This window comes from Mustelus asterias, chromosome 14 (genome assembly GCF_964213995.1).
Source record: "Mustelus asterias chromosome 14, sMusAst1.hap1.1, whole genome shotgun sequence".
NCBI classification, from domain to species: domain Eukaryota; kingdom Metazoa; phylum Chordata; class Chondrichthyes; order Carcharhiniformes; family Triakidae; genus Mustelus; species Mustelus asterias.
Window position 1 is genome coordinate 97,875,904 of NC_135814.1, and position 23,972 is coordinate 97,899,875.

A 23,972-nucleotide genomic window follows, 5' to 3' on the forward strand; every position below is an offset into this window, starting at 1 on the left:
GAACAAGAGTGATCCTTGCCCCAGCACGGCCGTGCCTTTACCTGCCCGAGAACATAAGACCATCCCGTCCCGAAATTACAAAGAGAATTAACAATTCGCAAAGATCTTCCACCAGATGTGTCCAGAGCATTTGGTTAGGAGATCGCAGCCTACCGCACACAAGTCATCCCTTCCTGTAAATTATTGGTCGCTCTCTCTGTGATGGAACTAAAATCTGATGCAAAACAGACATCCATTCAGTCCCCTCCATCTGTAAATTGCAATGTCTTTCTTTGCCCCAGGGAGTAGTTTCCAGCCACTGTTTATTTTCTGCCTTTAAAAACATTGTATTGATTTTGGTTTTCCATTAACTTTTAACAAATGCGGCTGAGAAAACTGAGCCAGGCGTTGAATTCCAAGAGCCTCCTGACTGAGTGCTAATGAGTCAGCAGTCACCGCACTCTGCAATCATTTCTCCACTGTGCCACAACAACCTCACAACTTGTGGCTTGGATTTAACCCTGAAAATCAAGGTCAGGGTGGGAAATTTCCTCCCATCCCCCAATCCCTCCCCATTATCCCCCCCACCCCCCACAATGTAGCATACTTCCCATGTTTTTATTAATGGATGGATGGGATGGCGATGGCCGAGTGGTATTATTGCTAGACTATTAATCCAGAAACTCAACTAATGTTCTGGGGACCCAGGTTCGAATCCCGCCACGGCAGATGGTGGAATTTGAATTCAATAAAAAATGTCTGGAATTAAGAATCTACTGATGACCATGAAACCATTGTCGACTGTTGAGAAAGCCTATCTGGTGCACTGTGGTCCTTTAGGGAAGGAAATCTGCCGTCCACACCTAGTCTGGCCTGGCCTACATGTGACTCCAGAGCCACAGCAATGTGGTTGACTCTCAACTGCCCTCCAAGGGATGGGCAATAAATACTGGCCCAGCCAGCGACTCCAATGTCCCACAAATGAATAAAAAAGACTCAGGTGAGGACTTTGATGCCGCAGACTACTGATGAAGGTTGATGGATTTGCGCACCCAAATGGTTGGTTTACTGGGTTATCTGTCAGAAACTCAAGAGTCTGACACCAACTTGGCATAGGGCCTTGCACAGAGCTCAGAGCCCATCCTTTCCAACATGGGAAATGTGCCTTCAGTAGCACACCTGTGGAGCAAAGCACAATGGAGTCTCTGATGGCCGCTGTCCAGCTTCCAATTGCAATGCACTAAGTGCCCATCAAGTGCTACAATGAAAGCTCAGGCTGGTGTCACCCTGGCTCTGGATCTACTAAAGCAAAGGGACGTCCAGGGGCAGTGTCCAAATGTCTGTCTTCCATCAGATTACAAGGATCTCCCACGGCTGCTCAAGGTCGCCCTCCAAGGCCACCCACGCCCTTCTCAATCAAAGGTCAACAGCCCTGGCCAGCTATGTTGTAGCCACTTGCAGAAGCACCAAGAGAGGCACACGGAAAATGCACTCAGGGAATCCACAAATGCGAACAGTTCATTTTTGCAAGTATCATATCATGAGTTAATTTATAAACTTCTGTATTTTGTGTGGAATTTTGTTTTTACATGTTGGAAAGGGGATGATGTGATGCTCAATGATAGAGGGGTGATAAGGGGTGTGGGGTTTGTGGTTGAGGTTAACAGTATCACACATAAATTTGAAAGGGTTGGATATGTTGAAATTTCCCTTCTTCTTCGTATTATTCTTCTTGCTGTCACTCCACTTCCTGTTCCTCTACTTCATGTTCTTCCTCTTCCTGCTCCTCCACTTCTGCAATCAGTGGCACAGTAGTTAGCACTACTGCCTCACAGCACCAGGGACTCAGGTTCAATTCCAACCTCGGGTCACTGTCTGTGTGAAGTTTACACGTTCTCTCCATGTCTGCGTGGGTTTCCTCCGGGTGCTCCAGTTTCCTCCCGCAGTCCAAAGATGTGCGGGTTAGGTGGATTGGCCATACTAAATTGCCCCTTAGTGTCAGGGGGATTAACAGGGTAAATATGAGGGGTTACGGGAATAGGGCCTGGGTGGGATTGTGGTCAGTGCAGACTCGATGGGCCAAATGGCCTCCTTCTGCACTGTAGAGAGTCTATGATTCTATGATTCCTGTTCTTTCTCCTCCTCATCCACTTCCTCCACCTCCACTTGTTCCTCCTTCTTCTCTTTCTTATGCTTACTGAAATAACTCCTCAAAGGCCAGCACCCTTTCACTAGATTCCCTTTATTTACGAACTCTGTTCCACTCCTAAGAGTGAAATACAAAGTCAGAATCTGGACTGACACTCCCAATATATATCTAGATGAGACTCCCTGATTAGGCAGCCTATCATTACCTCGGTCAGGGAGCTCATAATGCAAGAGGCCAACCCACTGGCCCTCGTTGAGTTCATTACACTGACGCTCTTTAGTTTCTCACCTGTGAGGCGGTGTCAAGGTCTGCTCCCACATAATGAAAAGATACTGAAACATGCAGCGCACTCCCAAAAACACTGAGACCCACTCAGCTGAGTACCGCAAGTGTGTACCAGGCAGCAGAAGCATTGCTTGAGGACACCAATGGTGGTGCTTTACAATATCCCTTCCAGCAGCAATACTCTTATTGTAGGTTGCTGAGCACATGTACACGTGTTACAGACTGGAGTGATCGGTGGATAAACTTTGACACATGGAAGTTCCTCTCTGCTTTGCCATGGTGGTTCAAATCCAGGCGGCATGGAGATCCGCCATTAAATGAATGAAAGGTGACTGCTGCCAGGATATCGGGCATGGTATATTGGCTGTGGTCACACACCATCACCACATTGAGGTAATGGAATCCCTTTCAGTTCAGGAAATGACAGAGTTAACATGAAGCACTCACAAAGCATGTAGTCATTGGCACCCTGTGCCAGAGGAAAGCCTTCAATCCAAGCTCTGCCTAATTGTCTCCAAGGAAGAGAAAACACTCCAAATGCACAGAATTACACAAACAGCCAGGAACAATAATCTAGCAACTAACCTGCGAGTGGATCATGATTGCTTTAAGTAGTGCTGGTAGGGTGTCCTCCATGCCGGTTAATATGGTATTCAGCTACACGAAGTTTTGGGGCAGTGGTTAGCACTGCTACCTCATGGTACCAGGGACCTGGGCTCGATTCCTGGCTTGGGTCACTGTCTGTGTGGAGTTTGCATGTTCTCCCCATGTCTCTGTGGGTTTCCTCCAGGTGCTCCAGTTTCCCCCCACAGTCCAAAGACGTGCAGTTAGGTGAATTGGTCATGATAAATTCTCCCTCAGTGTCCCTGAACAGGCGCCGGAATGTGGCGACGAGGGAGTTTTCACAGTAACTTCATTGCAGTGTGAATGTAAGCCTACTTGTGACTAATAAATAAACTTTAACTTTAAGGAGAGTGTGCAGGTTGTATCATGGAGTTCAAAAATGGCAGCTCTTGTGTCAATTGCTTTTTAAATTTTTTACTTCATCCTTAATGTCACGAAGCCAATACTCAGAATGGACCTGGGCAAATCCAAATCCATTCCTTGCTTGCTCCAAAAAACCAAATTCAAAATCCAATTGGATCTCATGGTCCCCACAAGAGAAATAAACAAGATCCAAGCCGACAGGATGAAGCATTGCACCCCTTCCTGGGCTTGTTCTGACGGCCAAAAAGCTGAGAAGTGAAATCAGCATTGCACATAGTGGGACATCATTCCACCCCTGCTTTGTGGAACTTGGGCAATCATTAGGTACATGCACAAAGAACACTTTCACAAGATGGTACCCAGTGCACCTCATATCGGAAGTGTGCGCGGGCATCACAGCTGTCATTTTTGAACTTTGAGAAGTTTAAAACTCTTTTAAAGTTTATTCGTGTCACAAGTAGGCTTACATTAACAATGCAATGAAGTTACTGTGAAAATCCCCCAGCCGCCACACTCCAGCGCCCTGGGGATTAAATTCTCATCAGTTATCTTATTATTTATCTTATTGCTGTTTGTAGAAACCTACTGTACACAAATTAGCTGCTGTGTTTCCTTGACTACTGCAATGACTAAAATTGAAATGAAGAACATTATGTTAGTTTTAAAGTGCTTTGGGACGTGCGGAGGGTGTGAAAGGCATTATAGAAATGCAGATAAATTTGGTTATTTCCTATTTTCTTTCCATGTGAAACAATTTACTGACTTTCAACTACATTTGGTTTATCATTACATCCTTCAAACTTTGAGATGACCATTTCAAGTCTGCTGCCCCTTCCAGTTTGTTATTGAAATAACTCCTCCAAGGCCAGTATCCCTTCACCAAACTTAGATTTATTTACATACTCAATAACACTCCGACAGGTACTTCCTCGTACAGAGTATAAACCTGGAGTTCCAGTAACCCTGACACTCCACATTATATTCACAGGCAGGACTCCCTGATAGGCCATATCATTACTGCCTTAATCAGGGAGCTCATATTCTAAGAGGTCCACCTTGTGGGCAATATTAACGTGGTCTACCTGATACGCTGCAAGAAAGGATGTCCCGAGGCATGGTACATTGGGGAAACTATGCAGACGCTGCGACAACGGATGAATGAACATCGCTCGACAATCACCAGGCAAGACTGTTCTCTTCCTGTTGGGGAGCACTTCAGCGGTCACGGGCATTCGGCCTCTGATATTCGGGTAAGCGTTCTCCAAGGCGGCCTTCGCGACACATGACGGCGCAGAGTCGCTGAGCAGAAACTGATAGCCAAGTTCCGCACACACGAGGACGGCCTCAACCGGGATATTGGGTTCATGGCACACTATTTGTAACCCCCACAGAGTTTCACTGGCTGTCTTGTCTGGAGACAATACACATCTTTTTAGCCTGTCTTGATGCCCTCTCCACTCACATTGTTTTGTTTCTTAAAGACTTGATTAGTTGTAAGTATTCGCATTCCAACCATTATTCATGTAAATTGAGTCTGTGTCTTTATAAGTTCTGTTTGTGAACAGAATTCCCACTCACCTGAAGAAGGGGCTTGCAGCTCCGAAAGCTTGTGTGGCTTTTGCTACCAAATAAACCTGTTGGACTTTAACCTGGTGTTGTTAAACTTCTTACTGGCAATATTAAAGCCATTACAGTTATCATCTGTAGATTTGATCATTTTGCATTGAGAGTAGGGAAATTAGATACAGCATTGGTCACTCAGTACTCCTCCTCATCCCAACCCCATTATAGCCCCTTAATAAAATCTAATTTTAACTTTGGAACAAACACAGGGAGAGTTGTAAAGCAGGCTGTTGAGTTATGGTTATTGCAAGAGGTCAAAATTGTCCCCATTTCTAATGCCGAGGTGTTTGAGCTGCATTGATTCAGTTATAGGAACCCAGTGCAGAAGGAGGCCTTTCAGCCTGTCAGGCCTACACTGACAACAATCCCACCCAGGCCCTATCCCGTAACCCCACATATTTACCCAGCTAATCTTCCTGACATTAAGGGGCAATTTAGCATGGTTAATCCACCTAACCTAAACCGGAGCACCCGGAGGAAACCCATGGAGACTCTGCACAGACTGTCACCCGAGGCTGGAATTGAACCCGGGTCCCTGGCGCTGCAAGGCAACAGTGCTAAACACTGTGCCACCGTACCGCCCATAAGTGATAGACATTGTGATAGATTAATTGATAGACATTGGCCTTTTCTTCTGTACTTTTTGAAACAATGACCTGGGATCTTTCAGTTTGACATTTCTTTTGAAAGATATCCCCTGTGACAGCACAACACTGCCTCAGTACTGCCCAGAGAGCGTCAGTCTGGATGTTATGCCAAAGTCTCCCGAGTGTGACTTGAACCCACAGCCATCTGACTCGGAGGCAAGAGTGTCACCCAGCCATTGAGTCAAGGCTGCTGTTGAAAGAAAACACCTGTGAAGGAAATCAGATTGTTGATTCTGTCCTAATTTTCCGGTCTGGAAACGGGAGGTGGCTGTCAATTGCAGTGAGGCAGAACGCACATCGCCAAACTCCCCCATTCCCTGCCCGTCCAAAACAATTAACTGCGGGTTGAAAAATGTTTAAATAAAACAAGTTGTCACTTCACATTATCATAACAAAAAGTGCGTACTCTGCTGCAAAATTTGCATGCGGAGAAATAGTGCCATGCAGAAAAGTCCAGATGTTATCCTATTGGATTCCGAAGGTCTGAGACAGACTCAGGGGCAAAGGTCAGAACTTTAGAGGGGAAACTGGGGCAAAAATTCCTGGCCCAATTCCCTCTTCTCCCCTCTGACGACCCATAGGGCCATAAGAAATAGGAACAGGAGTAGGCCGTTTGGCCCCTCAAGCCTGCTCAATAGAATCATGGTTGATCCGACATTCCTCACGTCCACACTCCTGCCCTTTCCCCATAACCCTTGGTTTCTTGTGTTTCTGAATGGAGGGCTGTGACAAGTGGCGTTCCTCAAGGATCAGTGCTGGGACCTTTGCTGTTCGTAATATATATAAATGATTTGGAAGAAAATGTAACTGGTTTGATTAGTAAGTTTGCAGATGACACAAAGGTTGGTGGATTTGCGGATAGCGATGAGGACCATCAGAGGATACAGCAGCATATAGATCGGTTGGAGACTTGGGCCGAGAGATGACAGATGGAGTTTAATCCGGATAAATGTGAGGTAATGCATTTTGGAAGGTCTAATAAAGATAGGAAATATACAGTAAATGGCAGAGCCCTTAAAAGCATTGGTAGGCAGAGGGATCTGGGTGTACAGGTATACAGGTCACTGAAAGTGGCAACGCAGGTGGAGAAGGTAGTCAAGAAGGCATACAGCATGCTTGCCTTCATCGGCCGGGGCATTGAGTTTAGAAATTGGCAAGTCATGTTGCAGATTTATCGAACCTTAGTTAGGCTGCACTTGGAATATAGTGTTCAATTCTGGTCACCACACTACCAGAAGGATGTGGAGGCTTTAGAGAGGGCACAGAAAGGATTTACCAGGATGTTGCTTGGCATGGAGGGTATTAGCTATGAGGAGAGGTTGGAGAAACTTAGTTTGTTCTCACTGGAACGACAGAAGTTGAGGGTGACCTGATAGAAGTCTACAAGATTATGAGGGGCATGGACAGAGTGGATAGTCAGAAGCTTTCTCCGGGGGTGGAAGAGTCAATTACCAGGGGGCATAGGTTTAAGGTGCAAAGGGCAAGGTTTAAAGGAGATGTACGAAGCAAGTTTTTTACACAGAGGGTGATGGGTGCCTGGAACTCACTGCCAGGGGAGGTAGTAGAAGCAGATATGATAGTGAGTTTTAAGGGGCGTCTGGACAAATACATGAATAGAATGGGAATAGAGGGATATGCTCCCTGGAAGGGTAGGGGGTTTTAGTTCAGTCGGGCAGCATGGTTGGTGCAGGCTTGGAGGGCTGAAGGGCCTGTCCCTGTGTTACAATTTTCTTTGTTCTTTGTTCCCTTACTGATCAAAAATCTATCTATCTCGGCCTTAAATATACACAGTAAGAAGTCTCACAACACCAGGTTAAAGTCCAACAAGTTTATTTGGAATCACGGGCTTTCAGAGCGCTGCTCCTTCATCAGGTGATGAAGGAACAGGGCTCCGAAACCTCATGATTCCAAATAAACCTGTGGGACTTTAACCAGGTGTTGTGAGACTTCTTACTGTGTCCACCCCAGTCCAACGCTGGCATCTCCACATCTTAAATACACACAAGGACTTTGCCCCCACAGCTCTCTGTGGCAAAGAGTTCCAAAGACTTACAACCCTCTGAAAGAAGAAATTTCTCCTCATTTCAGTCTTAAATTGGGGATCCCTTTATTCTGAGACAATGCCCTCTGGTCCAAGGCTCTCCCATGAGGGAAAACATCCTCTTAGCATTTACCCTGTCAAGCCCCTTAAAAATACTTCACGTTTCCAATGAGAATTTCAGGAATAAAATCAACAAAACCTCAACTTCTGGGACTAAATAACCTCTGAATCATAGCCAAGAACAAAAGAAATATGAGTATTTCATTAACAGCCTAAAACTGAAGAGTTATCAAGAATCGTAATTACCTTTCATTTCTCTAAGGCGAGGCGGAGCCGGTGAAGATATAATTTGCATTTCGCTGCACATTGCTCCTCAGGGGATTTTAACTTTCTGCGGGTCTTATTTGATCCATAGCCTGACATACTTGAGAGTCTTAAATGACTTCTGTGGAATGACCGTAATTAATGAAAAGTTAAGGCTTAAACGCACGGCTGATCACAACAGATAAACTGAAATGTCACATTTAAGCACGTCAGGGTGAAATTAATCCTGCCGATAACATTCTTTAATTCATTCATGGGATGTGGGATTCGCTGGCTAGGCCAGCACTTATTGCCCATCCCTAGTTGCCCTTGAGAAGGTGGTGGTGAGCTGCCTTCCTGACCCCCTGCAGTTCAGGTGGTGTAGTTACACCCACAGTGCTGAGGTGTTATTTTTAACAAGTATGATAGGTAAGTAGCAATGAATCTGAGATGGAATTCAGGAAAAATGTCCTCACCCAGAAGGTGTTTAGATTGCAGAACACATGACCACATGATGTAGTTGAGCCAAATAGCACAGATGGATTTTAGGGGAAGCTGGAAAGGTACATGAGGGAGAAAGAAATAGGACAGTGGTGGGCAACCTGGGGCCCAGGAGCCACATAGAATCTCTACAGTGCAGTAGGAGGCCATTCGGTCCATCGTGTCTGCACCTACCACAATCCCACCCAGCCCCTAAACCTGTAATCCCACATATTTACCCTGCTAATCCCCCTGACACTAAGGGGCAATTTTGTATGGCCAATCAACCTAACCCGCACATCTTTGGACTGTGTGAGGAAACCGGAGCACCCAGAGGAAACCCACGCAGGCACGGGGAGAATGTGCAAACTCCACACAGACAGTCACCCAAGCCGGGAATTGAACCTGGGTCCCTGGCTGTTGTGAGGCAGCAGTGCCAACCACTGTGCCACCGTGCTGTCCATGTGGCCCATCTGAGTTCTGAGTGCAGCTCCCTGAGACATTTTGTTAACCGTTGCCCACACGCAGGGTTGCCATATTCCACTAATTTCCATCTGTGTAATTTTTTTCCGATTGCTATGACTGAAGTAATTCACACGTGAAGCAAGGGCAAGTGAAGTGAGATGTGTGCTGATTGCAACATTGACTGTGAGAGCCGTACGCTCTCTCTGTATCCAAGGTGTCAATATTTCTTTTGTTTTTACCATTTGAAGTTGATGACGGTTCCATTAATATATGAAACATTTTCTATAACTTGTTATGAAACATTCGGCCTGTATTACATATATTTAAACTGATTCATGGAGTGATGGTGAGTGAACAAGCCCGATTTCAATCTTGCGGCCCTCTGAGATGAAGGAGGGGGCACTCATGCGGTCCACTCACCAGCCTAGGTTGCCCCTCATTGAATTAGAAGGATATAGTGATAGGTTGAGACGAAGAGGGGTGGCAGGAGGAAAGTCTGGTCCATAAACACCAACATGGACCAGCTGTGCCTTGTGCATATTTCTCTGCTGCAGACTCCATGCAACACAATATAGTGTAGCTGACTTAATTAAAACAGATAATTTGTAACATTCAGCATCAAAGACCAAAGCTTATTGAAGATTTAGTTCCCTTCCTTTATTGAGGTCTTTAGGTGCAATCCTACCGGCCATTCACACCACGCTCCCACTGCAGCGAGGACAGAGAATTTGGTGCCCAGCCAAATCTCCGCTCACTGCAGTGGGATGGGAAAATTCCACCAGCGTGAACAGCCATAGGATTCCGGCCTCAGTATCCTGGGTACATGCTTAACTCTATTTTAACTCTATCATGCTTAACTCTACCCGTAACTCTATTTTTTTTTTAGTAATCCGTGGAATGTGGGCATCGCTGGCTGGACCAACATTCATTGCCCATCCCTGAGGGCAATTAAGAGTCAACCACGTTGTTGTGACTCTGGAGTCACATATAGGCCAGACCATGTAAGGGCGGCAGATTTCCTTCCCTAAAGGACACTAGTGAACCAGGTGGGTTTTTATGACAATTAACAATGGTTTCATGGTCGTCATTAGACTTCTAATTCCAGATTTTTTATCGGTGGCACATCACTACCTACCAATATCTAAGAGAAAGAAACAAGATTGCATTTATATAGCAACTTTCAAGGCTTCAGGACATTGCATCGCTCCTCATTGCAAATGAAGGGCTTTTGAAGTGAAGTCACCAGCAGCTAATGTTCAGGCAGCAAGATCCCACAAGCAATGTGATAATGACCAGATTGACTGTTTTTTCAGTGATATTGCCTGAGGTATAAACAATGGCTGAGCCACAGGGGAGAACTCCCTTGCTCTTCTCAAAGTGGTGACATGGGATCTTTTACTTGCCTTCAAGCAGGCAGACTGGGTCTTGGGTTAATGTAAAAGACGTCACCTCCAACAGTGCAGCATTCACTCAGTGGTGTTTTGAACCCACACAGCTCTGACTCAGACAGGGCCTTAGAGTGCGACCATCCCGCCAGAACTGACACCACAACCAGCAGAGAGTGTAGCATTCAGGATCACAACACACCAACCAATAAGAGGACGAGAGGTCATAGTCTTAGGATAAGGGGTAGCAAATTTAAAACAGAGTTGAGGAGAAACTAGGGGGGCGATTCTCCCAAAAGTGCTGAATTGGCCTAATCGCTTCTCGGCCTTTTGGCTAAGATCAAGTGTAGTATGGAGAGGATGCTGCACTTGGTTGAGGTCATTAGGTTACATTGAAGCTTCATATGTTTCATATGAAGCAATTTTTAAAAGCGGCATCTGGGCCTTTTGGCTAAGATGCAAATGAGCCCAAGTCTTGGAGGAGGAACCTCCCCCTTCTCCAATCAGCTTGGCTCATGTAGATCGGGCCCAGGACAGGGTGGTTTGGTCGCTTGCCCTGTCTTGTCAGCCTGGATCGGAAATGTCTCAACTTGTTGAGACTCTGACTTGGATTTGATTTGATTGAATTGGAAAAGTATTTTTTTAAAAGTGCTGAATTGGCGGGAAAACTGGTCTGGATGACAATTGTTTTTTCAGTGCAGCTTCAGACCTGAATCTCCCCACTCTGTGCAATGCAGAGGTCACAATCGTGAATCTCATTAAAAACCCCGGGGGCAAGGCCTATTCGCATCTCCCCCCCCCCCCCGCTGACCACCCCCGCCCCCACCCCCCACCCCCGGGAGGCAGGCCTCCCCCCAGGCAGCGCACCCTCCCTCCCCTGCCTGCCCCTATCACTGGCCTCCCTCCAGCCCAGACCAATCACCATGCAGAGTGGCAGCAGGACCTCCCATTCCCACCGATCACCCCCTAGGCCTTGCCTGATGGGCAGTGCCAAGGTGCCCCCTGGCATGGGTGCTTTGCTCCTTGGGCAGTGCCGGGGACACAGGATGGCACTGCCAGGGTGCCCATGCCTAGGGGGCACCATCCCCCTGCTGCCCGACCCCCCGCGAGGCCCCGATTGCCCCTTCCTTCACTCCAGCTGGGTCTCCCACTAGTTCCCCGAACGTGGGGAACTAATCTAAACCCCGCCGGAGTGAAGTACTCCTGGCGGGGTGGGAGATGCTATCAGGCCGAGCAAGGTCCATGCTGGGTCCGATAATCACATTTAAACTACATTTAAAATATATTAAAAACAGATTAAAATCACTGACCTCTCTTCCCGCCGGTTTCCAGCACTGTTTCCCACAGTTGAGAACTGTGCCTGTTCTCCGGCTCTGGGAGACAGGCATGTGTTGGGAACGCATGCGCGAATCCCGTGAAATGGCCGACTCGTGATTCTCCCGACCGGACCCGCCAGAAAATTTGCAGGTCGCAGTGGGAGAATCGCCCCCTACTTCTCCCAAAGGATTGTGAATCTGTGAAATTCACTACCCCAAAGTGCGGTGGATGCTGGGACAGTGAGTAAATTTAAGGAGGAGTTGGACAGATTTTTAATTGGGAATGGGTTGAAGGGCTATGGGGAGAAGGCAGGAAAATGGGGATGAGGAGCATATCAGCAATGATCAAATGGCAGAGTGGACTCGACGGGCCGAATGGCCCAATTCTGCTCCTATATCTTATGAACGCATGGAGAGAGAATCCAGAATGGATTTGATTCTGGATTACTCACTGGATTTCTCCCAATTCAGAACCAGAATCCCCGCGAAACGTCTCTTAATTTCATGGGTTTTAAGCAGCAATCCAAAGGCATTATTGTGAAGCCACTGCCACCTAATGGATATAATTTATCAGAGTTTAAGGATCAGAACGGGGTCCAGGTTGGGAAGATCTGAGTTCTGAGTTCCCAATTGTCTGTTGCAAACAATACAAATGAACCGCGAGTGTGGTGACAACACTGACTGAACGCTAACTCACCCCAACCCTCGCTGCACCCAAACCGAGACAAGAACCCACACCAGGATCAGTCTCAAATTGCAGTGGCTTCAGTGATCGATATTCACCTAGGGAGGCTCCAATATGTAAAACAAAGAGCGTTTCTGTAGCCCGTGAAACTGCACTGGGGTGCACGTGCACATGTGAAGGGAAAGAAGGGAGAGAGTCAGTGCAGACTTGATGGGTTGAATGACCGCATTCACTGCTGCCTCACAGCGCCAGGGATCCGGGTTCAATTCCCAGCTTGAGTCACTGTCTGTGTCGAGTTGGCACATTCTCCCCATGTCTGCGTGGGTTTCCTCTGTGTGCTCCAGTTTCCTTCCACACTCCAAAGATGTGCGGGTTAGGTGGATTGGCCATGCTAAATTGACCCTTAGTGTCCCAGAGGGTTAGAGGGATTAGTGGGATAAATATATGGGGTTACGGGGATAAAACCTAGGTGGGATTGTTGTCAGTGCAGACTTGATGGGCCGGATGGCCTCCTTCTGCACTGTAGGGATTCTATGGTCTGTAAGGATAAATGGGGGAAGCAGAAGGAGCTCAGGAAACAGAAATCCAAAGATGTGCGGGTTAGGTGGATTGGCCGTGCTAAATTGACCCTTAGTGTCAGAGGGATTAGCAGGGCAAATACATGGGGTTACTTGGATAGGGCCTGGGTGCAATGTTCTGTCAGAGAGTCGGTGCAGACTTGATGGGCTGAATGACCTCATTTTGCATGTAGGGATTCCATGTTTATATATAGGGCCAGACTGAATCTGTCTGTTGGTGAGTTTGAAGGTGCATGCTTGTAATTTTTGTCTCTGGAAATAAAAGCTTGTAAAATGTGTGAAGACTAGGCTCCAGTTCTGCCCTTCACTGCAATGCTACCTATAATGTAACACATGTGACTCACCTGCTGCCCTCTTGATCCTATTCCCACTAAACTGCTGATTAACTAACCTCCTTTCCTGTGTGCCAGGAGTTGATATTGTAAACAGTTCTCTCCAGCTACTGTTCCTTTCCTTTTCGAATTTTATCAGACCCTCTTTAATAAAACCCAGCCTAGATCTTTACACCTTCCGCCCATCTCCAATCTTACAAGGGCGGCACAGTGGCACAGTGGTTAGCATGGCTGCCTCACGGCGCCAGGGATCTGGGTTCAATTCCGGCCTCGGGTCACTGTCTGTGTGGAGTTTGCACGTTTTCCCCGTGTTTGTGTGGGTTTCCTCTGGGTGCTCCGGTTTCCTCCCACAGTCCGACGATGTGCGTGCGGGTTGGGTTGATTGGTTGTGCTAAATTGCCCTTTAGCATCAGAAGGATTAGCAGGGTAACTACATGGAGTTATGGGGATAGGGCTTGGGTTGTCAGCGCAGGTTCGAAGGGCTGAATGGCCTCCTTCTGCACTGTAGGGATTCTATAATCCTTGAACATACATCCCAAATCCATGCTCATTTTTCCGTCAGTCCACATCTGAATCCTCAAGTCAGATTTCATAGATTCCCTACAGTGCAGAAGGAGGCCATTTGGCCCATCGAGTCTGCACTGGCCACAATCCCTATTCCCATAACTCCTCATATTTACTCTGCTAATCCCCCGATACTAGAGTTAATTTAGCACGCTAATCTACGTAACCTGCACATCTTTGGAGGAAACCCATGCACCCATGCAGACACGGGAAGAATGTGCACATTTCACACAGTCACCCGAGGCCGGAATTGAGCCCGGGTCCCTGGCGCTGTGAGGCAGCAGTGCTAACCACTGTGCCACTGTGCCACCTCTGACTCAGAGATAAAACGGAACAAACCAAAATCATAAATGACAAGCTATGTGATTGTGATCCTGATAAACTCTTTCCAACTCATCCTTCTCTACCTGTCTGCAGCTTTGATAGGTTTGAGTGCACCATCCTCCTCCAAGAGCTCCCCACTGTCACCCAGATGAGTGGAATGGCACTCGTCTGATTCCATTCTTATCTATTCAATCGTAGCCATGGAATCACCTAGATTGACTTCTCTTCCCACTACCACCATTACTTCTGGAGGCTGCCAAGGATCAATCCTTGACCTCCTCCAGTTTCTCATCTACCCAACACCATTGGTAACATCATCCAAAAATATATCAGGTTCTGTATACATGCTGACAACCCCCAGCTGTATTTCTCCACATCTCTAGACCCCTGCATTGCTTCAGATCTGACATGTTGCTTGTCCGACATCCAGTATTGCATGAACAGAATCCCCCTGGATGGAAGCCATTCTTTTCAATCCCTGCCACAAGAACAGTTACTGAGCCACAGGATCCATCCATCTCCTAGCTGTGGGAATGAATAAAACTGGGGATGCATAGGAAGCCAGAACTGGAGGAACACAGAGACCTTGGAGAGTCGTAGGAGGAGGATACAGAGATAGGCAGGCATTTGGCCATGAAGCTGAACTACTTTGGCGTTCTAGTTGACCCTGAGCTGAGTTTTTGACCCAATGTCCTCTCTGTCACCCTGTGCCTATTTCTAACTCGGATAGATCACCCTTCTCCATCTCTTCCTCAGTTCATCCGTTGCATAAATCCTCATGCACCTTTGTTACCTCTTGAGTCTCTCTTGTCTCCTGTCAGGCCTTGCATCTACTGGCCTCTGTAAATGAGTTCATCCTGAACTCCCATTTTGTCAGTATCCTAACTTGCACCAATTCCTGTTCTCCCATCATCCCTGTACTTATAGATCTACATTGACTCCCAGCCCATCAATAACTTGAATTTCAAATCCTTCCATGGCCACACACCTGCGTATCTCTATCACTGTCTTGGCCAATCTTTATCCCTGGTATAGCTAAAAACAGAATGAGCTTAAAATCGAAAATGTTGTGCAGGCCACTCTCAGAACCCTGATGGGTTGCATGTGGCCCACACTGGGCGGCACAGTGGCTCAGTGGTTAGCACTGCTGTCTCCCAGCGCCAGGGACCCGGGTTCGATTCCCGGCTTGGGTCATTGTCTGCGCGGAGTCTGCATGTTCTCCCCATGTCTGCGTGGGTTTCCTCCGGGTGCTCCGGTTTCCTCTCACAGTCTGAAAGACGTGCTGGTTAGGGTGCATTGGCCGTGCTAAATTCTCCCTCAGTGTACCCGAACAGGTGCCGGAGTGTGGCGACTTGGGGATTTTCACAGTCACTTCATTGCAGTGTTAATATAAGCTAATTTGCTATAGCTTTACATTACTATTATCGCGCCACTGACAATACTGAGACTCCAAAACAGCAGGTCTGTCTGCGATACTGTGGCTGACAGGTGCAGAGGTCGGCAGTGCTGTCTGCCTCGTGAGCATCCCTCACTGTCATGGTGCTGAGTTTATTGCTTCCCCGGATGGAAGCAGTGATCCTTCTTTGTTGATCTGTCCCATTTGAGGCCATTGCCAGATGCTGGAGGGGTTGATTTGGGAGCTACCTGGGCAGCACAGTGGCACAATGGTTAGCACTGCTGCCTCACAGCGCCAGGGATCTGGGTTCAATTTCAGCCTCTGGTGACTGTGCAGAGTTTGCACATTCCCTCCGTGTCCACGTGGGTTTCCTCTGGGTGCTCCGGTTTCCTCCCACAGTCCGAAAGACGTGCTGGTTAGATGCATTGGCCATGGGAAATTCTCCTTCAGTGAAACCCGAACAGGCGCCGGAGTGCGGCGACTAGGGGATTTTCACCGTAACTTCATCGCAGTGTTAATGTAAGCCTACTTGTGGCATTAATAAATAAACCACACCAAGCTTTTGATCACCCATCCACATAAGACCTGATGTGCCTCAGAGTCACATTTTGTTTGAGAATGTTCCTGCAAAGCACCTTGGGACGTTTTTACCACGTTAAAGGCTCTGTACGAAGGCAAGTTGTCTTTGTTGAAATACGAGTCCTCCTTTCTGATGAAATCGGCGCGGATTGGGAATGGAACTTGGGACATTGGTACTTTGCATGGCTCAGTGAATTATTGGATAAAGTTGCTGTGCTGTTGAGGAGAGATAAGGATTCAGAATTTCATTTACTATCCTTCTCTATCTAAATACAACGTACATAAATCTCTCCTTTTATTACGAATCCGATATCCCAGGAGCTCAGGTCTCTTCTGCTGTACAATTGATGCAATTGGCTGGCGTTTGTGGAAATGTAATACTTTTCAGTGGAGTATCTCACCCATAAAATGAAACATTTTTGCCAAGCCTGATTTATCTGGGTCACTGACTCACTGGAGATTCGGCAGTAAATCGCGGTTCCTCGCTGTCAGCACAGTGTTGCTGTCTGTCGTAATAACAAGAAAGAAAAATATAGCTGTAAATTACCTCCAAATTCTGAGCCTTTGCTACAAGCAATTGGCCTGTCCTTAAACTGAACCGACGGATTAAGGGGATAGTTTTTATTAGATCAATTCCCTTTGGCAAGTATATACATGACAGATCCCTGCGACGTTCATGGACAATAAAATGTCCAAAGGGAGGTGTGAAAACAGGAATTGATCATCAGGATTAAGCGCTGGCTGTCAAGGTGAACGTCACTCACTGTATAATATCAATGGTGCTCAGTTGTTCTACAGAGATACAAATCTTACGGGACTCAGGAGGCCCTTTGGGCCCAATATGCCTGTTCCGACTCTTTGAAAGAGCAATTGAAATAGTCCCACTGTCCTGCTCTCTCTCATAGCCATGTAATTTTCTTTTCTTTTCAAGTATTTATCCAATTGCCTTTTGAAAGTTATTGAATCTGCTTCAGATCACAACTCACAGCATAAAAAATATTCTCCTCGCTTTCTCCATGGCCCGTCTTTCAATTATCTATATGCCCTGGTCACCAACTCTCTTTCCAGTGGAAGTATTTACTTCCCACCTATTCTATTGATAAGGTCTCGTGGCGCGGTGGGGTTAGCAGCCCTGTCTCCCAGCCAGAAACTCCAGGTTCAAATCCCACCCCAGGACTTGATGGCTAAGGAAGGTGTGTTCATAATGTGGCCAAACAGGTTGAGTGTCAACCTGCAAAATCCTTCCAACACATGCCAATGGCTGGCAGTAAGAGCAGGAGAGACTCTTGATCAGCTTTGCTGGATGTGGACTGGTGCCCCTCAAGCTATAAGCTTCAGGCGACAGTGACCTTTCCCAGGAAAGCCTCACTATGAGAAGAGATGAAAGCCTGCCTTGTGCACCACTAGGTGCGGGAAGAGAAACAACAGCTCTACCCATATCCTTTGCAACTTTGAACACTTCTATTAAATCTCTCCTTAACCTTCTCTGCACCAAGAAAAACAATCCCAGCATCTCCAGTGTTTCCACATGTTAAGAGTGCTGATATTTGATGTCCTGCACTCACACATTCTGCTTTTTGTCTCGCCATCTTACCAACAAACACACAAAAAGGTTAAAGTCACTCCACGTGACTCCTGTCCCAACTCATCTGCTGCTGAAATCCTCAACTATACCCTTGTTACCTCTAGATTTGATTGTCCTAACACATTCCCGGCTGGCCTATCATGTTCCTCTCTTTATTAACCTGAGGTTATCCAAAGGTCTGCTGCCCATGTCCTAACTTGCACCTAACCCCACTACCCCAATAAAATCCACTAACCCCTCTACCCACTGATCTATATTGGCACCTGTTTAAACAACAGCTTGATGTTAAAATTCTCAGCCTTGTTTTCAAATCAGTCCACAGCCTCACCCCTTACCCCGCTGGGTAAACATTGCAGACTTACAGCTGTAGTATGAGGGTGTTCAGGACTGAAAGGGTTAATGTGTGAGACTGGAGAAACAGTAGCACCCATGTGATGATAACAAATCAGTTACTGTTCAGACAAATCTATGCCTTAGATTGGCTATGTTGCTTAGCCTGTTTGTTGTGAAGTTAGCGTTTGTGAAATTATAAAAAAAATTGTAAAATGCTAAGAGTTGTAAAATTTCATGATTTTGTTTTTAAAAATTGTGTTTTTTAAAAGAGACGCAGGTGCAAAATGCAAGTACACAGAGAGCACAGAGTGAAACATTGTATCGTGGGGCCAGGCAGTAGTGTTGCCAGGACAACAGATTGTTTTTGAAGTTTGCCCAATCAGTTTAAACTAGGCATTTGAATAACAGCAGCCTATCAGGTTTGAATTTGATATTTTGGTAACCTGTAAACCAAGCCTATTGTGGGGATTTTGGTATGTCATCAGGGGTATAAGAGCTCAGCTCTCAACTCCAGACAGCCAGACAGCAACTGCCTCTGTCAGCCAGCCTCTGCCACAACTCACAGCTTGAGAGAGAGACACAGCAAGCAACTGTCTCTGCCAGCGTAACAGCCACATTTATGTCTTAAAAGAAATCCTCATCTCGATCACGAAGACTGAAGAAATCAACAAAGAAGACAGAATATTCCGGAAGGCGACAAACCTGGTTGAAATTTTGAAAGTGATTAAAGATTCTATTTTTTGTTAATAAGTGGGAATTGTATTTATCTGAGCAACATTCCATTAGAATCCTTTTTCATTAGAATAGTGTTTGTTAATAGTTTAGTTAACCTGTTCACTGTGAGTTAGATAAATAAAGTGTTACTTGTTGCTTTTACAGGGAGAGTCTCAGGTAGTTATTTTGATTTAACCACTAAAAGTTGCGGAAGCGCAGATATTACCCCTTCTCACACACTCTTTAACAGATTATGAAGGGAGGTACTTCTCTTTGAGTGGTTGAGTGGTAGTTCTCAGAGAGGAGATCAACCTCTCCCTTTGGAACACAGTCACAACCAACTTACAACAGGGTGGTAGCAGTGAAGGACCCCAAAATCTCTGAAAATCAATTTTAAAGAGGTTTACAAGTCTGGCCTGAAAAAACGTGCCAAAGCCGAAGACTTCCGGTGCTGATTTTTTCACACCCTTCACTGAGGCTGATTTGCCAGCGTTTTTACAAGAATATGCCCAGGGGATGGGCAGTAAATTTATTTTCACTGAAGGCATAATGAGCCAATTGGACCAATGAGTGCCTGAGTGCGGCCATGATCCTCCATCACTCTGTGGTGAGTCTGTGGAGCAGATGGAAGACAAACCACAAATGATAGAATGCCCGGATACAATACCACAATCATCCGACAGTGGTGACTGCAAAAGTAGTGGTCCAGGATCTGAGCAGTAAAAAATGACCAAAGCAGAGACAGAACAGGGGGGAAGGCGTTGGTGTAATGGTATTGTCACTGGGCTAGTAATCCAAAGACCTAAGGTAATGTTATCAGGACCTGGGTTCAAAACCCACCATGACAGATGGTGACATTTTAGATCAATAAAAATCTGGAATAAAAAGTTTGGTGGGCGGCACGGTGGCACAGTGGTTAGCACGGCTGCCTCACTGCACCAAGGACACAGATTCAATTCCGGCCTTGGGTCACTGTCTGTCTGGAGTCTGCAAGTTCTCCCCATGTCTGTGTGACTTTCCTCCGGATGCTCCGGCTTCTTCCCACGCTCCAAAGATGTGCAGATTAGGTTGATTGGCCATGGTATGTTGCCTCTTAGTGTTAGGGGGACGAGGAGGGTAAATATGTGGGGTTACGGGGATAGGACCTGAGTGGGATTGTTGTCAGTGCAGGCTTGATGGGTCAAATGGCCTCCTTCTGCACTGTAGATTCTATCTATCTGAACTAAGCAGTATCCACCTCTTCCATATTGGTGGACATTGATCTTACTGCTACACCAGGAATTTGATGGAATGAAAGATATTGATCAAGTGCCTTTCTCATTGTTTCCTGTCCTGTCTACACAACTAGTTCCAGAGGCCACAGTCCAAGATCACCCAAGAGCTCATGAACATGAGCTCATGAGCTCCTGAAGCAACAAAAAGCAGACCAAACCATCAAAAAGAAACAGGGTCAACTCAATAGACAAGGATAGGGAACATACCAAACACAAAGAGAGGATTAAACCCATAATCACCATTCATGAGAAAGAAACATTGGATCGAGAGTGGTATAACAGCAAGGAGAGGAAGAAGATGATCAAGTCTGGATCCAGATGAGATTTGGGAGAACCAGATGTTGAGATTCAAACTGTAAGTGCACCAGATATTGCAACTCTTACTCAAGACTAATAAAGTCAAAGCAAAGAAGTCCAAAAGGAGACAGCCAATCTTCCAAATCTGACAAGAACGAGGTCACAAAGATTTAAGAGACCTCCATGACGATTAAAAAAGCCTATGAATTCAGAGGCTTGGGGAGGAGAAAAACTAGTATGTAAATATAAAGATAAAATATAGTTGCACAAAGACTTGGAGGGGGGGGATATCTGGTATTAGGGTGTTCAGGGCTGAAGGGGTTAATGTATGGGACAAGAGAAACAACACCGCCCACATGATGATGTAAAAGGCATGTGACCAAAAGTCGAGAAGGAGAATGCTCGTGGCTGAGACTGAGTAACACCTGTAGTCTTGCAGCCGCAAAACACCTAGGAACATTTTATGACATGAAAAATGATATAAAATGAAATGGTTGGATATGACTTTGTGATCCTATGCTCGATGATGCTGTCTATTCCTCAGGTTTTATTCACTAAATCATTAACCTGCATTCCCAATTAGCCGTGTGGCGAATGTACTGGACAACACTGAACTAATCCATCTTACCGAACGCTAGATAGAATCAGGCCACCCAAAGATCCTAAAAACAGGAAATTAACCACTTGACCTTTGATTAGTCATAAATTATTCTCACTTTGGGGTGCCAAAGTTCAAGTTGTGATAGGGCAGGAGTCGCCGTCATGGCTGGAGGGCCGAGATTAGCTTTGCTGAGATTGAATCAGATCCCCAAGTAACAGTGATAGCTAGTGCCATTGCATAGTGAGAAGCAATTGGTACATTCATCGTAACCATATTTACTCAGTTTATTGTACAAACATTCAACCAGCACACTGAAAATCCACACCATCTGGCCTAAACCTAGATGAGTGGCAATCTTACTTCTGCCAATAGGAACAAAAAGAAAAGTAACATTCAGAAATTGCACTGATTGAGTGATGTATTACCAGTAGTGTTCATGTTGAAGGGAAGAAGATTGTCTCTGGCAGTAAGAAAAGTGACCATGACAACAATATGGGCCCAAATTGTACTAAAGAATTAAGATGGACGCTGTAAGTCCACCCAACTTATTTTTCTCTTGAAAGAGTTTGAACCTTTTGGGATAATTGCTTGTTTGCATGATGTGAAGTGATGGATATTAAAATATTCACCTCATCGTTCCACAATCACTCCCTGAGAGAGGTTTGGTCCTCAGTTTCCACCACCCCTGCCCTTCCTCCCTCAGTCGTGGGTGTTGAATTGATTTGATTTCTTATTGTCACGTTTATTAGCATACAGAGAAAAGTATTGTTTCTTGCATGTAATACTGGCAAAGCATACCGTTAACAGAGAGGGAAATGAAAGAGTGCAGAATGTAGTGTTACAGTCATAGCTAGGGTGCAGAGAAAGATCAACTTAATGCAAGGTAGGTCCATTCAGAAGTCTGACAGCAGCAGGGAAGAAGCTGTTCTTGAGTTGGTTGGTACATGACCTCAGACTTTTGCATCATTTTCCCGACGGAAGAAGGTGGAAGAGAGAATGGGGGGAATTTTACCATTCAGACTCTAAGGGCCGGATCCGGGCGTATTGCAGATCCGAGCCCGGAATCCTCTTTGTAGCGCGCCCATACGCTTTTTGCCGGCTCCGGTCCGATCTGCGCAGTGGGCGGGGCTTAGCGCTGCCAGACTGATCGGAGCTCTGAACTGCGCATGCGCAGTTCAAAAAAAAATCCATAGCAGCGCGCCCGGGCGCGAAAGAAAAAACAGCAGAAAGAGCAGAGAGGATGGACTTGGGAGAATCTTGCAAACTGCAAATAATGTAGCATCTTCTTTGTGCTGCCTAATTATCGATGGGAAAGATAATTAAACTACAGTGTCCTAGTGAGCAATTAGTGACCTGTATAATACATTTGTGATCTGTAACTGGATTGTTGATGCTCAAATGTTCAGAGTCCTGTGGTGAACCTGGAAGAATTGTCCCCGTGGTGGAACTTGGTTGGAAATAAGATTCAAGGAGATTACTAAATCTTGTTTTCATCTGAACATTGCACAGAATTAGAGGAATTCCCTTTGGAAGATAATGTCAAAATTATAATCGCAGGAACTAAAAACCTGACAGTCAAAAATTTGGGAAAATATTTAAAAATATATATCCCCATCCATGTTTTGAAATATTTTCCCAAATTTTTGACCGTCGGGTTTTTAGTTCCTGCGATTATAATTTTGACATTATCTTCCAAAGGGAATTCCTCTAATTCTGTGCAATGTTCAGATGAAAACAAGATTTAGTAATCTCCTTGAATCTTATTTCCAACTAAGTTCCACCACGGGGACAATTCTTCCAAGTTCACCACAGGACTCTGAACATTTGAGCATCAACAGATCACCAAAAACAGATCACAAATGTATTATACAGGTCACTAATTGCTCACTAGGACACTGTAGTTTAATTACTTTTCCCATAATTAGGCAGCACAAAGAAGATGCTACATTATTTGCAGTTTGCAAGATTCTCCCAAGTCCATCCTCCCGCCCCCTGCCAACCAGAGATCCATCTGAGCCCGCCCCCCCCCCACCCTCTGGCAGATGCCAGCGGAAGGCCAGGAAGGTGCTGCAGGCTCTCGAAGGACTGCCGGTCGGAAGGATGGTGGAGGGAGACTAGCAATCGAGGTAGGTTGGGGGGTGTGCTCTACCGAGGGGGGCCTGCCTCCCAGGGGGGGTCCGATCCCGGGGGGGGGGGGGGTCTGCCAAGGGGGGCCTGCCTCCCAGGGGGTCCGATCCCGGAGGGGGGTCTGCCGAGGGGGGCCTGCCTCCCAGGGGGGTCTGATCCGGTGGGGGGGGGGGGTCTGCCGGGGTGGTTAGCGGGGGGGGGGGTCTGCGAAGGATGGTCGAGGAGGATGGTGACTTCACAAGGGCAGAGAGGGCTTTGGAAGTATCCCTGCAGAATATAAATCCGCTTCGGACTTTTATTCTGCAGGTCGCTAAAAGCACGGATGCGGAACGGGCTAGAAGACGGTAAAGTGGGATTTGGCAGTAGAGTTGGGCGCGCGGTTCATTATGTCGAGTTAAATGCATGCTAATGCATTTAAATCGTCGGGCCGCCCGATCCGGACGCGGACGGGACCCGCGCCTGAATCGGGTGTTGGTAAAGCCGCAATCTGCTCGGATTCAGGTGCAGATCGCGTTAAAGGCCCAACGCCCGACTTTACCGCAATTTCGCACCTAAAATTGGGCCCAATGTCTGGGGTCCGTGGGGTTCTTGATTATGCTGGCTGCTTTTCTGAGGCAGCAGGAAGTGTAGACAGAGTCAATGGATGGGAGGCTGGTTTGCGTGATGGATTAGGCTACATTCACGACCTTTTGTAGTTCCTTGCGGTCTTGGACAGAGCAGGAGCCATACCAAGCTGTGATACAACCAGAAAGAATGCTTTCTATGGTGCAGCTGTTGGTGAGAGTCGTAGCTGACATGCCAAATTTCCTGAGTCTTCTGAGAAAGTAGAGGCATTGGTGGGTTTTTCTAACTATAGTGACGGCATGGGGGGACCAGGACAAGTTGTTGGTGATCTGGACACCTAAAAACATGAAGCTCACAAC

At 46.4% G+C, this 23,972-nt stretch overlaps 1 non-coding gene across 1 annotated transcript; it reads left to right on the forward strand.

The window, feature by feature from the left end:
- Positions 1 to 10,658: 10,658 nt before the first annotated feature.
- LOC144504201 (U2 spliceosomal RNA) lies at positions 10,659 to 10,853 on the forward strand. Its single transcript, XR_013499603.1, has one exon. It is a non-coding gene; the product is annotated as a U2 spliceosomal RNA (small nuclear RNA).
- The last annotated feature ends 13,119 nt before the right edge of the window (positions 10,854 to 23,972 follow it).